Source organism: Ranitomeya imitator, chromosome 4 (genome assembly GCF_032444005.1).
Source record: "Ranitomeya imitator isolate aRanImi1 chromosome 4, aRanImi1.pri, whole genome shotgun sequence".
In the NCBI taxonomy this organism is placed as follows: domain Eukaryota; kingdom Metazoa; phylum Chordata; class Amphibia; order Anura; family Dendrobatidae; genus Ranitomeya; species Ranitomeya imitator.
The window spans coordinates 337,438,558-337,453,155 of record NC_091285.1 but is presented as its reverse complement, the minus strand read 5'-3'; the positions used below and the strand labels follow the sequence as shown (position 1 = coordinate 337,453,155).

Genomic DNA, 14,598 nt, shown 5'->3' with positions numbered 1-14,598 from the left:
ACAGTATTATATGGACATCCATTTGGAGGAATAACATTATTAAGATATATCGTGATGTTATCACTTACAATATCACATTTTTGCAAAGCATCAGCACTTTTGGTAATATTACCATTAGGAGCCCTGTAGCAGATTTTCCTGTCAAGCTTTTGCTGCAAAATATTCTTGAATAAACATTAGTGATCCGTAGAGGTAACTAATCTATTGTAAGTTTTAAGGTTTTATTCAGCATTTTTTAATTCAGACAAATTATAAATAAATTATATATAGCCATTTACCCTAAAGATTTGTTAAAAATTGGCAACCTAATTTTCCATTAACATTTCCTATTTTGGCAACTCAAAAATATTGGAAGTTAATTTCAGGAAAACATCCTTTGGGGAAATTAGTTCATTTTGCTAAAGTATCTTAATAATTACAGTGACATCAAGGTTAATTGCTTAATCTGTATTGCCATAGTTCAGTCCTGCAGAAATCCCAACACAATCTGTTCTATAATAACTGCCAGAATACCCTTATATAGTTGATATCTGACCTGGCAGGAAAATCCGCATTAACTGACTTCCATACTTCTCATTTTGATTGTGTTGTTTTATACATTCATGTTGTATAGATCATTAATTGTGGCTTTCATAGACATATACAGTTTACAGTGGGTACAGAAAGTATTCCTTCCCCCCTTCAAATTTTTCAATCTCTATTTCATTGCAGCCATTTGGTAAATTCAAAAATGTTAATTTTTTTTACATTAATGTACACTCTGCACCCCATCTTGCCTGAAAAAGAACAGAAATGTAGTAATTTTTGCAAATTTAATAAAAAAGAAAAACTGAAATATCACATGGTCATTAGTGATGAGCGAGCACTAAAATGCTCGGGTGCTCATTGCTCAGGTCAAGCAAATTGGAATGCTCGGGTATTCGACCTGAGCAACGAGCCCAATGTAAGTTTATGGGAAACCCGAGTATTTTTACTGCGATCCCCCCAGGGATCCTTTTAAGGTCTACAAATGTCTGAAAATGATGGAAACACTGCTCAAATGACACAGGAACATCATGGGGATCGCCCCTGGAAGCATTTCTGACTCCTTGGTCACAGCTGTAAGCAATGTTGTCAGAGTTTCACGCCATTTTTACAGGTGCACCAAAAAACATACAAAAACAAAACCAAAATCGATTTTGCTGGGAAATATGTTAATGTACATCCTTTCCAGGGTAATGAGTTGTATATAAGGCAAAATAATTTACCCCAGACCAAAATGTTCCTCCACCACTTGGGCTATGTTCACACGCAGCGTTTTTGATGCATTTTTTTTAACTTTAACATTGCTTTCAGCCAATACAAATGCATTCACTGGGAAATGTCATTGTAACATTTAACAACCCTAGCTGACCATGTGGTGTGTGACACATAAGGTGACATATCTTGTTTCATTTCTGAAGGATGAACTCTTAAAGTCACAAAGTCTATTTTTAGAGCGACATCAGGCATCATTAATATTCTTAAAGGGCCATTATTAAACAGTGGGTCTCCTATGCTGTAATTGCCTCTGCAGTGAGTGCCTGGGCTGCCAAGAATTACCACGCACCCCAATACCCCTTTCATGAGAGGTACAGGAGGGCCTCCTGAAAAAATGTTGAATTGAATGCAAGGCTTGCTCTGATATCAAGTCATATGGACCCCAATAAGCCTTTGAACCCAGATACTGGATGGTTACAGGAAAACCCACTTCACAGTCTTCAGTTAGTCCTGCCATACAGGTTCCTTATTCATTCAATGCAAGGGCCGCCTTTACCCAAATTTGCATGCACCCCAATCCCCCCTTTGAAGAAACATGGAGGAGGGCCTCCTAAACAAAACTGTCCCATTACCAAGGAACCTGTCTCCTAGACTCGTACTGCCCATTCACTAAGCGTATGGGCTGACCAACATTTACCCATGGGGGTAAAATTATTATTTTTTTAAATTCATGACAAAATAGTGTTTACTATTTTGAGCTTTAGTAACACACAGCAAAAAAAGGATAATGGAAGCTTCAAAAGCACACTTTGTAGCCCACAGATAGATGGGGCGTGTCACGGAACTACCACATTGTAATTTTTTTTTGTTTTAACCAAGATAGTGTATAGACCTAGGATATTAGACAGACCAAAAATTGGAATGTATGCATGAAAAAAACCTATTTTTGGACCACACATAAAATGGCCATCGGACAGAGATAACAGACTGTTTCAGTATGTAACATAGTAACATAGTTAGTAAGGCCGAAAAAAGACATTTGTCCATCCAGTTCAGCCTATATTCCATCATAATAAATCCCCAGATCTACGTCCTTCTACAGAACCTAATAATTGTATGATACAATATTGTTCTGCTCCAGGAAGACATCCAGGCCTCTCTTGAACCCCTCAACTGAGTTCGCCATCACCATCTCCTCAGGCAAGCAATTCCAGATTCTCACTGCCCTAAAAGTAAAGAATCCTCTTCTATGTTGGTGGAAAAACCTTCTCTCCTCCAGACGCTAAGAATGCCCCCTTGTGCCCATCACCTTCCTTGGTATAAACAGATCCTCAGCGAGATATTTGTATTGTCCCCTTATATACTTATACATGGTTATTAGATCGCCCCTCAGTCGTCTTTTTTCTAGACTAAATAATCCTAATTTCGCTAATCTATCTGGGTATTGTAGTTCTCCCATCCCCTTTATTAATTTTGTTGCCCTCCTTTGTACTCTCTCTAGTTCCATTATATCCTTCCTGAGCACCGGTGCCCAAAACTGGACACAGTACTCCATGTGCGGTCTAACTAGGGATTTGTACAGAGGCAGTATAATGCTCTCATCATGTGTATCCAGACCTCTTTTAATGCACCCCATGATCCTGTTTGCCTTGGCACCTGCTGCCTGGCACTGGCTGCTCCAGGTAAGTTTATCATTAACTAGGATCCCCAAGTCCTTCTCCCTGTCAGATTTACCCAGTGGTTTCCCGTTCAGTGTGTAATTGTGATATTGATTCCTTCTTCCCATGTGTATAACCTTACATTTATCATTGTTAAACCTCATCTGCCACCTTTCAGCCCAAGTTTCCAACTTATCCAGATCCATCTGTAGCAGAATACTATCTTCTCTTGTATTAACTGCTTTACATAGTTTTGTATCATCTGCAAATATCGATATTTTACTGTGTAAACCTTCTACCAGATCATTAATGAATATGTTGAAGAGAACAGGTCCCAATACTGACCCCTGCGGTACCCCACTGGTCACAGCGACCCAGTTAGAGACTATACCATTTATACCACACTCTGCTTTCTATCACTAAGCCAGTTACTAACCCATTTACACACATTTTCCCCCAGACCAAGCATCCTCATTTTGTGTACCAACCTCTTGTGCGGCACGGTATCAAAAGCTTTGGAAAAATCGAGATATACCACGTCCAATGACTCATCGTGGTCCAGCCTATAGCTTACCTCTTCATAAAAACTGATTAGATTGGTTTGACAGGAGCGATTTCTCATAAACCCATGCTGATATGGAGTTAATATTCTCATTGAGATAATCCTGAATAACATCCCTCAGAAACCCTTCAAATATTTTACCAACAATAGAGGTTAGACTTACTGGCCTATAATTTCCAGGTTCACTTTTAGAGCCCTTTTTGAATATTGGCACCACATTTGCTATGCGCCAGTCCTGCGGAACAGACCCCATCGCTATAGAGTCCCTAAAAATAAGAAATAATGGTTTATCTATTACATTACTTAGTTCTCTTAGTACTCGTGGGTGTATGCCATCCGGACCCGGAGATTTATCTATTTTAATCTTATTTAGCCGGTTTCGCACCTCTTCTTGGGTTAGATTGGTGACCCTTAATATAGGGTTTTCATTGTTTCTTGGGATTTCACCTAGCATTTCATTTTCCACCGTGAATACCGTGGAGAAGAAGGTGTTTAATATGTTAGCTTTTTCCTCGTCATCTACAACCATTCTTTCCTCACTATTTTTTAAGGGGCCTACATTTTCAGTTTTTATTCTTTTACTATTGATATAGTTGAAGAACAGTTTGGGATTAGTTTTACTCTCCTTAGCAATGTGCTTCTCTGTTTCCTTTTTGCCAGCTTTAATTAGTTTTTTAGATAAAGTATTTTTCTCCCTATTGTTTTTTAGAGCTTCAATGGTGCCATCCTGCTTTAGTAGTGCAAATGCTTTATTTTTACTGTTAATTGCCTGTCTTACTTCTTTGTTTAGCCACATTGGGTTTTTCCTATTTCTAGTCCTTTTATTCCCACAAGGTATAAACCGCTTACAGTGCCTATTTAGGATGTTCTTAAACATTTTCCATTTATTATCTGTATTATTATTTCTGAGGATATTGTCCCAGTCTACCAGATTAAGGGCATCTCTAAGCTGGTCAAACTTTGCCTTCCTAAAGTTCAGTGTTTTTGTGACTCCCTGACAAGTCCCCCTAGTGAAAGACAGGTGAAACTGTACAATATTGTGGTCGCTATTTCCTAGATGCCCGACCACCTGCAGATTTGTTATTCTGTCAGGTCTATTAGATAGTATTAGGTCTAAAAGTGCTGCTCCTCTGGTTGGATTCTGCACCAATTGTGAAAGATAATTTTTCTTGGTTATTAGCAGAAATCTGTTGCCTTTATGGGTTTCAATTTTCTAATCACAAAATATTGTATACAACAAGGGTATCAGACCAAAAATTGGAATGTATGTCTGAAAAGACTAGATTTGAAGACCGCTGATAGATGAGACGTGTGACTGAGATAACAGACTGCTTCAATATGTGGGATGTATTTTTTAAAATTGTAAAAAACCCAAAATACTGTCTACAGCAAGGGTATCAGACCAAAAACTGGAATGTATGGCTCAAAAGCCAAGATTTGAAGACCACACAAAGGTCAGATGTGTGTCTGAGATAACAGACTGTTTCAATATATGGGATGTATTTTTTTAATTACAAAAACACAAAATAATCTATACACCAAGTGTATCAGACCCATAACTTGAATGCATGGTTGTAAAGCCAAGATTTTAAGACCACACATAGACAAGACGTGTGACAGACAACAGAGTGTTTCAATACGTGGGATGTATTTTTTTAAAGGGAACCTGTCACCTGAATTTGGCGGGACCGGTTTTGGGTCATATGGGCGGAGTTTTCGGGTGTTTGATTCACCCTTTCCTTACCTGCTGGCTGCATGCTGGCTGCAATATTGGATTGAAGTTCATTCTCTGTGCTCCATAGTACACGCCTGCACAAGGCAAGATTGCTTTGTGCAGGCATGTACTATGGAGGACAGAGAATGAACTTCAATCCAATATTGCAGCCAGCATGCAGCCAGCGGGTAAGGAAAGGGTGAATCAAACACCCGAAATCTCCGCCCATATGACCCAAAACCAGTCCCGCCAAATTCAGGTGACAGAGTCCCTTTAATTTTAGAAAACACAAAATACTGTATATACCAAGGGTATCAGAGCAAAAAAATGGAATGTTTGATTGTCTGCAAATACAAGATTTGAAGACCACTGATAGACCAGACGTGTGACTGAGATACAGACTGTTTTAATGTGCGGGATGTATTTTTTAACATTTTAAAAACCACAAAATACTGTATACACCAAGGGTAGCAGTCTAGCATACCAAAAAATGCAATGTATGCCTGCAAAGGAAGGATTTGGACACCACTGATACACCATGCATCTGACGGAGATAACAGAGTGATCAAAATGTGCTCTTGTTTTTTTTGGGCCCACCAAACATGTGTCCATAAGTAGGCTATGACACTAAAATAAAACATTTGGAGTACTAAAATTGTCCAAACATTTCCCCATGGGGGTACATTTTTAAAAAATCTTTTATGGGCATCATAGACACCCTTTCCAAAAATTGGACTGGCTGTAGCAACACAAAACCCGTTAATCATGGTGATCTAGTGTCAGCGAATGATGATATCTTGAGGAAGGCATTCTTAAAAACTAGGCCCAATTTTAAGCAGCGGATCTCCTAGACTTGTAATGCCCATACAGTAAGTGCATGGGCTGACAAACATTTCACCATTGGGTTAAATTTTTTTAAAATCTTTTATTGCCATCATAGACTTGGCAAAAATTGGACTGGCTGTAGCAGCACAAAACCAGTTAACCTTGGTGATCTAGTGTTGGAGAATGAGGAGACTTAAGATAAATCATACTGAAATAAAAGAAATAAATAAAAAATGTGACTCCACCTATGAAAGAAAATAACAAAAGAGAGGGGCGAGCACAGACTCATAAATATGAAGCCATAATGTGTCCAACAAGATATGTTTGTCTCTAACAACAGCTCAGAGATAGGGCTATAAATAAAAATATAATATAAAAGTCTTTGAATAATTTTTTATTGTAGAGGTATACACAACCTCATTAGAGGACTGTCCAGAGCTATGAAAAATGGAAAATATAATAATAATTGGGAAGAAAATACGTACATCTCCTTTTTATGAATTTTTCCCCTGGGGGAGTAACATTTCTTTTGGTTTCAAATTGTTAACGGCCATCATATAGACACTTTTGCCATTTCTATAACATCATTTTCTGAAGACTCCGGAAGATAATGGATATGAAGCAGATTGGACGCAACTATTACAACCTGAGCAACACCACCAAAGTCAGAGCTCACTGACTCGCCTTCTGCCTGGGCTTTTTCACCTCCATCCTCCAGTACGAGTCCAACATCATGTTGAGCATTGATGTCAGCCATAAAGTCCTCAGGATCGAGACCGTGCACGACATCATGAAAAGTCTCTACTCCTCGTGTGGCCCTCAGAGGTTCCAGGATGCCTGCTGCAAGGAGCTGATCGGACAGATCGTCCTCACCAAGTACAACACTAAAACCTACCGTATAGTCGAGATCACCTGGAATATGACTACAGCATCCACCTTCAAGAAGGCAGACGGAAGCGAGATCAGCTTTGTGGACTACTATAAGAACCAATACATTGAACAAGTGAAAGACATGATCCAGCCACTGATCGCGAATATCCCCTGGAGGCCCAAGCCAGGAGCCACAGACGGAGCCATCGTACTGGTGCCAGAGTTCTGTAACCTAACAGGTCTGACCGACAGAATGAGAAGCGACTTCAACATCATGAAAGACATGGTCGTTCACACCCGCTTACCACCAGAACAGAGGGAGTGACAAGTAGGAAAGTTCATGAACTACATACACAAGGATAAGAGTGTTCAGAAAGAGTTGTGTGACTGGGGGCTAAGTTTCGATACCGATCTCCTACAGTTCGAAGGGAGATTCGCACCTCCGGAAAAAATCCTGCAAAAAGAAAAATCTGCTGAATATAATCCACAGTTTGCTGATTGGTTTGCGAGAGCAGAGTGGTCCCATCCTGATCAGCCCCCGAGATATGAATAACTGGCTGCTTTTTACACCCGGAGAAATTAGGACGTGGCAAAGGCTCTTCTGCAGAACATGTTCAAGATCACACAGCAAATATGCATCAAGATGGACCAGGCGGTGTTGGTTGAGGTTGAGGACATGGTGGGAGGATATTTACAGGCCTTCCAGCAGAACATCATGGACCACACCGAGGTGGTCGTCTGCATCCTGTCCAGCATTAATAAGATGAAGTACTACGCCATAAAGAAGCACCTGTCATCCCCAGTCAGTGCGTCGTCACCAGGACCTTGAGAAAACCCCAGATTGTCCTCTCTGTGTTAGGGGTCGAGTTCCCGCTTCTGCACAGGGGGAATCTCAGGCCGTTTCTGCTGCGGTCTCCCATTCTTCTCCTGCTGCAATGGAACCTGCTCAGTGGAGACATCGGTCCTTGCGTCTGGCTCAGTCTCACTCTGTGCTTTGGCTTGTTGTTGCTTTTCCAGCTTTTGCCATTAAAGCCAGTGCTGGGCAGTGGCGAGCGGATGCTTTTGGTACTAAGTCCTGCTTTTTCCCTTCTGAGCATGCCCAGGGTGAGATCTCCTGTTGGAGATCGAGGGTCACAGGCTCAGATGCTGCAGCGGTTCCCATTAGTCCTCCTGGAAGGTCCTGAAGGTGCTAAACTTCTGCGGCAGCTTCCCATTGGTCCTTTTTTGGAAGGTCCTATACGTACTGCAGCTATATAAGCTTCACATGACCGCACGGCCATGCGCTAGTGTACAATTGTATACGTGTGTATGTTAATGAGTGCAAGTCGTCCTTAAATAACCCACCCTATTGTATGACTGCTCGCGTAAGGTGTATGGCTGCTATCTAGCATCCGACTATCCTCACAACGTGTTACACACGAATCAGCATTCATTGCTGTGACCGCCAGTGCGGCGCCATGCGCCAGTAGTGCGCTTCCTAACCCACGTCCGGGTGCTTGGTGGTGTCTGCCAGCACGGCACAGTTCGCACTTCGGTGCTCTAAAACTAGTTCTATTTGTTACCTAATACACCCAGTTGCAGTGTTGTGCGCTATTAGTCTGAACGGACTTCAACCAAGAGTCTAGGGACTGAGTTCGGTGACTCTTAGCTTGTGCTCTTTAGTGTGGTATTGCGGTCCTGTGGCTTAACAGGGTTCGCTTCCACCACCATATAGCACTGCCATTTACTAGCAGTAGGTTTTCACCTGCACGGTGTACCCCAGACTGCGAACGCACCTAATATTATTTCACCTTATACTTGGTGCATTCCGCCAGTCCTAACACTCTGTCTGTACCAAAATCGCCTTACAGATGAACTGCAAGTTCGGATGAGAGCTGTGGACCATGGAGATGCCACCGGAAAAACTGATAATCAATGGGATTGATTGCTACCATGACACTCTGGAGGTGATCAGATCTATTGCTGGCTATGTTGTGAGCACGAATAAGCAAATGACTCCTTGGTTTTCCCAATGCATCATCCAGGATCAGAGACAAGAGATTGTCAATGGCCTGAAAGTTTGTATGCAAGCGTGCTGCATGCGTGGAGCAAGACTAACGTAGGCCTGCCACACCGCATCATCATCTACAGAGAAGGAGTAGGTGACGGACAGTGAACTGCGAGATCCCACAGTTCATGGACTGCATCAAGTCTGCTAAACAGGATTACAGCCCAAGACTAACCGTGGTGGTGGTGAAGAAAAGAATAAATGCCAGATTCTTTGCTAATATGGGCAGCCGGCTCCAGAATCCACCATCAGGAACAATAATTGACAGTGAAGTCACCAGACCTGAATGGTATGACTTCTTCATCATCAGCCAGTCTGTTGCCCCTTGGCTGAGGCAGTGCTGCAGTGCTTCCAGCTCCTGACTGATGTGTTCATTTCACAGACGGAGGCTGAAGAGGAGGAGGAGGAAGAGGAGGAGGAGGTACAGGAGCTGTAGACTGTGGGGGCAATGCTGATCATTGGCGTGGTAGGATGTGGTCCATCCCAAGGTCCGACTGGGTCCCGGCTTCCACTATGTTAACCCAGTGTGCCATCAGTGAGATGTACCATCCCTGCCCACAAGCACTTGTCCACGTGTCTGTAGTTAGGTGGACTTTCCCAGTAACAGCATTGTTGAGGGCACGGGTAATGTTGTGGCACACATTCTGGTGTAATGCCAGTACAGCACACCGGAAGAAATAGTGGCTACTGGAGACCGAGTACCTAGGAATGGCCGCCGCCATCAAGTTGCAGAAAGCTTCCATCTCAACAAGCTTAAAAGGCAACATTTCAAGCGCAAGCAAAAGAGAAATGTTAGAATCTAGTACTGTGGCCTGTGGGGCGTTGGATGGGTATTTACGCTTGCATTTCAATGACTGGGGTATGGACAACTGAAAGCTGTGCTGGGACAAGGACGTGGATGGGCTTGATGATGGTGCTGCTTGATGGTGGGCAACAACAGGTGCAGGGCTAGAAGCATCTTCACATGCATGGTGGACTGGGGATTGGCTTCTACGCAAAACAGTGGAAGAAGCAGTGGTGTCACCTGCAGACAGTGTTCCTGAAGCCTGGGTTTCGGCCCACAAAGTTGGCTGCTTTGCTGCCATGTGCCTGATCATGCTAGTGCTGGTCAAGCTGGTAGTTTTGCTACCCCTGCTGATGCGGACATGGTAGGTGCTGCAAATGACCTGTTTGAGGTTATCGGCACAGTCTTTAAAAAATAACCAGACTTGGGAAGATCTAACATTTGGAATGGCAACTTCCCTCATATCTTCTGTCTGTGACCACCACACTGCTTCTTCCTGCCTTTTGTGGTGATATGCCTCCTTCCCCATGTGTGCTGCTGTCCTCGCTCTGTTTGTCCTCCTGCCAGGTTGGGTCAGTCACTATGTCATCCACCACCTCGACTTCCACATCCACACCCTGCTCCTCCTCCTGACTTCCTGGCAATTGTATCTCATCATCGTCCACCTCTTCTGACACTTTCCCACCATTGCCTTCGTGTGGCCGTGGCTGGTCAAAGCTTTGGCCATCGCTACATGTGATCTCATCTGGCATCACTTCAAGTTGACCAGCCGAGAGTACGGAATCTCGAAAGGGAAAACTGAACAGCTCGTCAGAGTGTCCAAGTGTGGGATCAGTTGCCTCAGGGCACTCGGCATGGTGGGAGGAAGGAGTATCAGGATAAGGAATATCCAGTCCACACTCACGGCTACTCAGACTTGACCGTGTTGAAGACATGGTGGTGGTGGTGCTGGCTAAGTGACTGGAAGCATTATCTGCTATTCAACCAACAACCATTTCACACTGCTCTGGCTTCAATAGTGGTGTGCTGCGGTCCCCTAGAAACTGGGACAGGAAGGTCGAGCGAGAAGATGTGGGTCTTTGTTGTGGCCCACTATCAGCTTCGATACGGCCTTGGCCTCTGCATGCACCATCCGCATCATTTCCACTTCCCCTTGCCTTGCTCCTTGCCTTGCCCATTTTAAATGGACTACTGAACGATTTCAAAAGCTCAGCACAAAAGTAATTATTTGGAGCAAAATTATATCTGATCAGTATGCCTTCAAACCTACGATTGTTCCAACACAGATACACTAGGCCTCAGCCTGACATACAAGACTGTATAAAACTTTTTTGTTTTGTGTTGAATTTTTGAAAAAAAAGGAGTAGAACAAGGCTAGCACACAGAAATATGTTATGTATGCCTGCGAAGCTATGATTTTTCCAAAAGAGATTCACCAGGCCTCAGCCTGACATAACAGACTATATTTTTTTTTTTAGTTTTTGTTGAATTTTTGAAAAAAAAGAAAGAGTAGAACAAGACTAGCACACAGAACTATGCTACGTATGCCTACAAAACTACAATTTTTCCAATACAGATACACCAGGCCTCAGCCTGATAAAACAGACTGTATACATTTTTTTGTTTTGTTTTTTGGTGAATGTTTTGAAAAAACAAAAGAGTAGAACAAAGCCAGCACACAGAACAATGCTACGTATGCCTGTGAAGCTACGATTCTTCCACCACAGATACACCAGGCCTCAGCCTGACATAACAGACTGTATAAAAAATTTTCTGTTTTTTGGTGAATTTTTAAAAAACAAAATGAGTGAAACAAGGCTAGCAGAGAGAATTATGCAACTTATGCCTGTGAAGCTACGATTTTTCCACCACAGATACACCAGGCCTCAGCCTGACATAACAGACTGTATAAAATATATGTTTGGTTTTTGGTGAATTTTTGAAAAAAAAGAGTAGAACAAGTAGAACTCCTCGCCAGAGACGGACTACACCTCAACAAACCTGGGAAACACACATTCGCCAGAAAACTCGCTACACTCATCAGGAGGGCGTTAAACTAGAAGAAGAGGGGACGGGAAGAAAAACATTAGACTCGAACAAAGAAGACCCAGGAAAACATACTCAGAAGGGAGGTAAGAACGTTTCTAAAACAATCCACAGTGAGGAGATTGGAACAAAACAAAATCCTCTAAACTGCATGCTCGCAAACGCCAGAAGCCTGACAAACAAGATGGAAGAACTAGAAGCAGAAATATCTACAGGTAACTTTGACATAGTGGGAATAACCGAGACATGGTTAGATGAAAGCTATGACTGGACAGTTAACTTACAGGGTTACAGTCTGTTTAGAAAGGATCATAAAAATCGGAGAGGAGGAGGTGTTTGTCTCTATGTAAAATCTTGTCTAAAGTCCACTTTAAGGGAGGATATTAGCGAAGGGAATGAGGATGTTGAGTCCATATGGGTCGAAATTCATGGAGGGAAAAATGGTAACAAAATTCTCATCGGGGTCTGATACAAACCCCCAAATATAACAGAAATCATGGAAAGTCTACTTCTAAAGCAGATAGATGAGGCTGCAACCCATAATGAGGTCCTGGTTATGGGGGACTTTAACTACCCGGATATTAACTGGGAAACAGAAACCTGTGAAACCCATAAAGGCAACAGGTTTCTGCTAATAACCAAGAAAAATTATCTTTCACAATTGGTGCAGAATCCAACCAGAGGAGCAGCACTTTTAGACCTAATACTATCTAATAGACCTGACAAAATAACAAATCTGCAGGTGGTCGGGCATCTAGGAAATAGCGACCACAATATTGTACAGTTTCACCTGTCTTTCACTAGGGGAACTTGTCAGGGAGTCACAAAAACACTGAATTTTAGGAAGGCAAAGTTTGACCAGCTAAGAGATGCCCTTAATCTGGTAGACTGGGACAAAAACCTTAGAAATAAGAATACAGATAATAAATGGAAAATGTTTAAGAACATCCTAAATAGGCACTGTAAGCGGTTTATACCTTGTGGGAATAAAAGGACTAGAAATAGAAAAAACCCAATGTGGCTAAAGAAAGAAGTAAGACAGGAAATTAACAGTAAAAAGAAAGCATTTGCACTACTAAAGCAGGATGGCACCATTGAAGCTCTAAAAAACTATAGGGAGAAAAATACTTTATCTAAAAAACTAATTAAAGCTGGCAAAAAGGAAACAGAGAAGCACATTGCTAAGGAGAGTAAAACTAATCCCAAACTGTTCTTCAACTATATCAATAGTAAAAGAATAAAAACTGAAAACGTAGGCCCCTTAAAAAATAATGAGGAACGAATGGTTGTAGATGACGAGGAAAAAGCTAACATATTAAACACCTTCTTCTCCACGGTATTCATGGTGGAAAATGAAATGTTAGGTGAAATCCCAAGAAACAATGAAAACCCTATATTAAGGGTCACCAATCTAACCCAAGAAGAAGTGCGAAACCGGCTAAATAAGATTAAAATAGATAAATCTCCGGGTCCGGATGGCATACACCCACGAGTACTAAGAGAACTAAGTAATGTAATAGATAAACCATTATTTCTTATTTTTTGGGACTCTATAGCGACAGGGTCTGTTCTGCAGGACTGGCGCATAGCAAATGTGGTGCCAATATTCAAAAAGGGCTCTAAAAGTGAACCTGGAAATTATAGGCCAGTAAGTCTAACCTCTATTGTTGGTAAAATATTTGAAGGGTTTCTGGGGGTTGTTATTCTGGATTATCTCAATGAGAATAACTGTTTAACTCCATATCAGCATGGGTTTATGAGAAATCGCTCCTGTCAAACCAATCTAATCAGTTTTTATGAAGAGGTAAGCTCTAGGCTGGACACAAAATGAGAATGCTTGGTCTGGGGGAAAATGTGTGTAAATGGGTTAGTAACTGGCGTAGTAATAGAAAGCAGAGGGTGGTTATAAATGGTATAGTCTCTAACTGGGTCGCTGTGACCAGTGGGGTACCGCAGGGGTCGGTATTGGGACCTGTTCTCTTCAACATATTCATTAATGATCTGGTAGAAGGTTTACACAGTAAAATATCGATATTGGCAGATGATAAAAAACTATGTAAAGCAGTTAATACAAGAGAAGATAGTATTCTGCTACAGATGGATCTGGATAAGTTGGAAACTTGGGCTGAAAGGTGGCAGATGAGGTTTAACAATGATAAATGTAAGGTTATACACATGGGAAGAAGGAATCAATATCACCATTACACACTGAATGGGAAACCACTGGGTAAATCTGACAGGGAGAAGGACTTGGTGATCCTAGTTAATGATAAACTTACCTAGAGCAGCCAGTGCCAGGCAGCAGCTGCCAAGGCAAAAAGGATCATGGGGTGCACTAAAAGAGGTCTGGATACACATGATGAGAGCATTATACTGCCTGTGTACAAATCCCTAGTTAGACCGCACATGGAGTACTGTGTCCAGTTTTGGGCACCGGTGCTCAGGAAGGATATAATGGAACTAGAGAGAGTACAAAGGAGGGCAACAAAATTAATAAAGGGGATGGGAAAACTACAATACCCAGATAGATTAGCGAAATTAGGATTATTTAGTCTAGAAAAAAGACGACTGAGGGGCGATCTAATAACCATCTATAAGTATATAAGGGGACAATACAAATATCTCGCTGAGTATCTGTTTATACCAAGGAAGGTGACGGGCACAAGGGGGCATTCTTTGCATCTGGAGGAGAGAAGGTTTTTCCACCAACATAGAAGAGGATTCTTTACTGTTAGAGCAGTGAGAATCTGGAATTGCTTGCCTGAGGAGGTGGTGATGGCGAACTCAGTCGAGGGGTTCAAGAGAGGCCTGGATGTCTTTCTGTAGCAGAACAATATTGTATCATACAATTAG

General features: G+C 42.0%; 1 pseudogene; it reads left to right on the top strand.

Moving 5' to 3' along the window:
• LOC138674509 (piwi-like protein 1) overlaps positions 1-9,277 on the top strand; it is a 51,677-nt pseudogene extending 42,400 nt beyond the window's left edge.
• Positions 9,278-14,598: the final 5,321 nt, after the last annotated feature.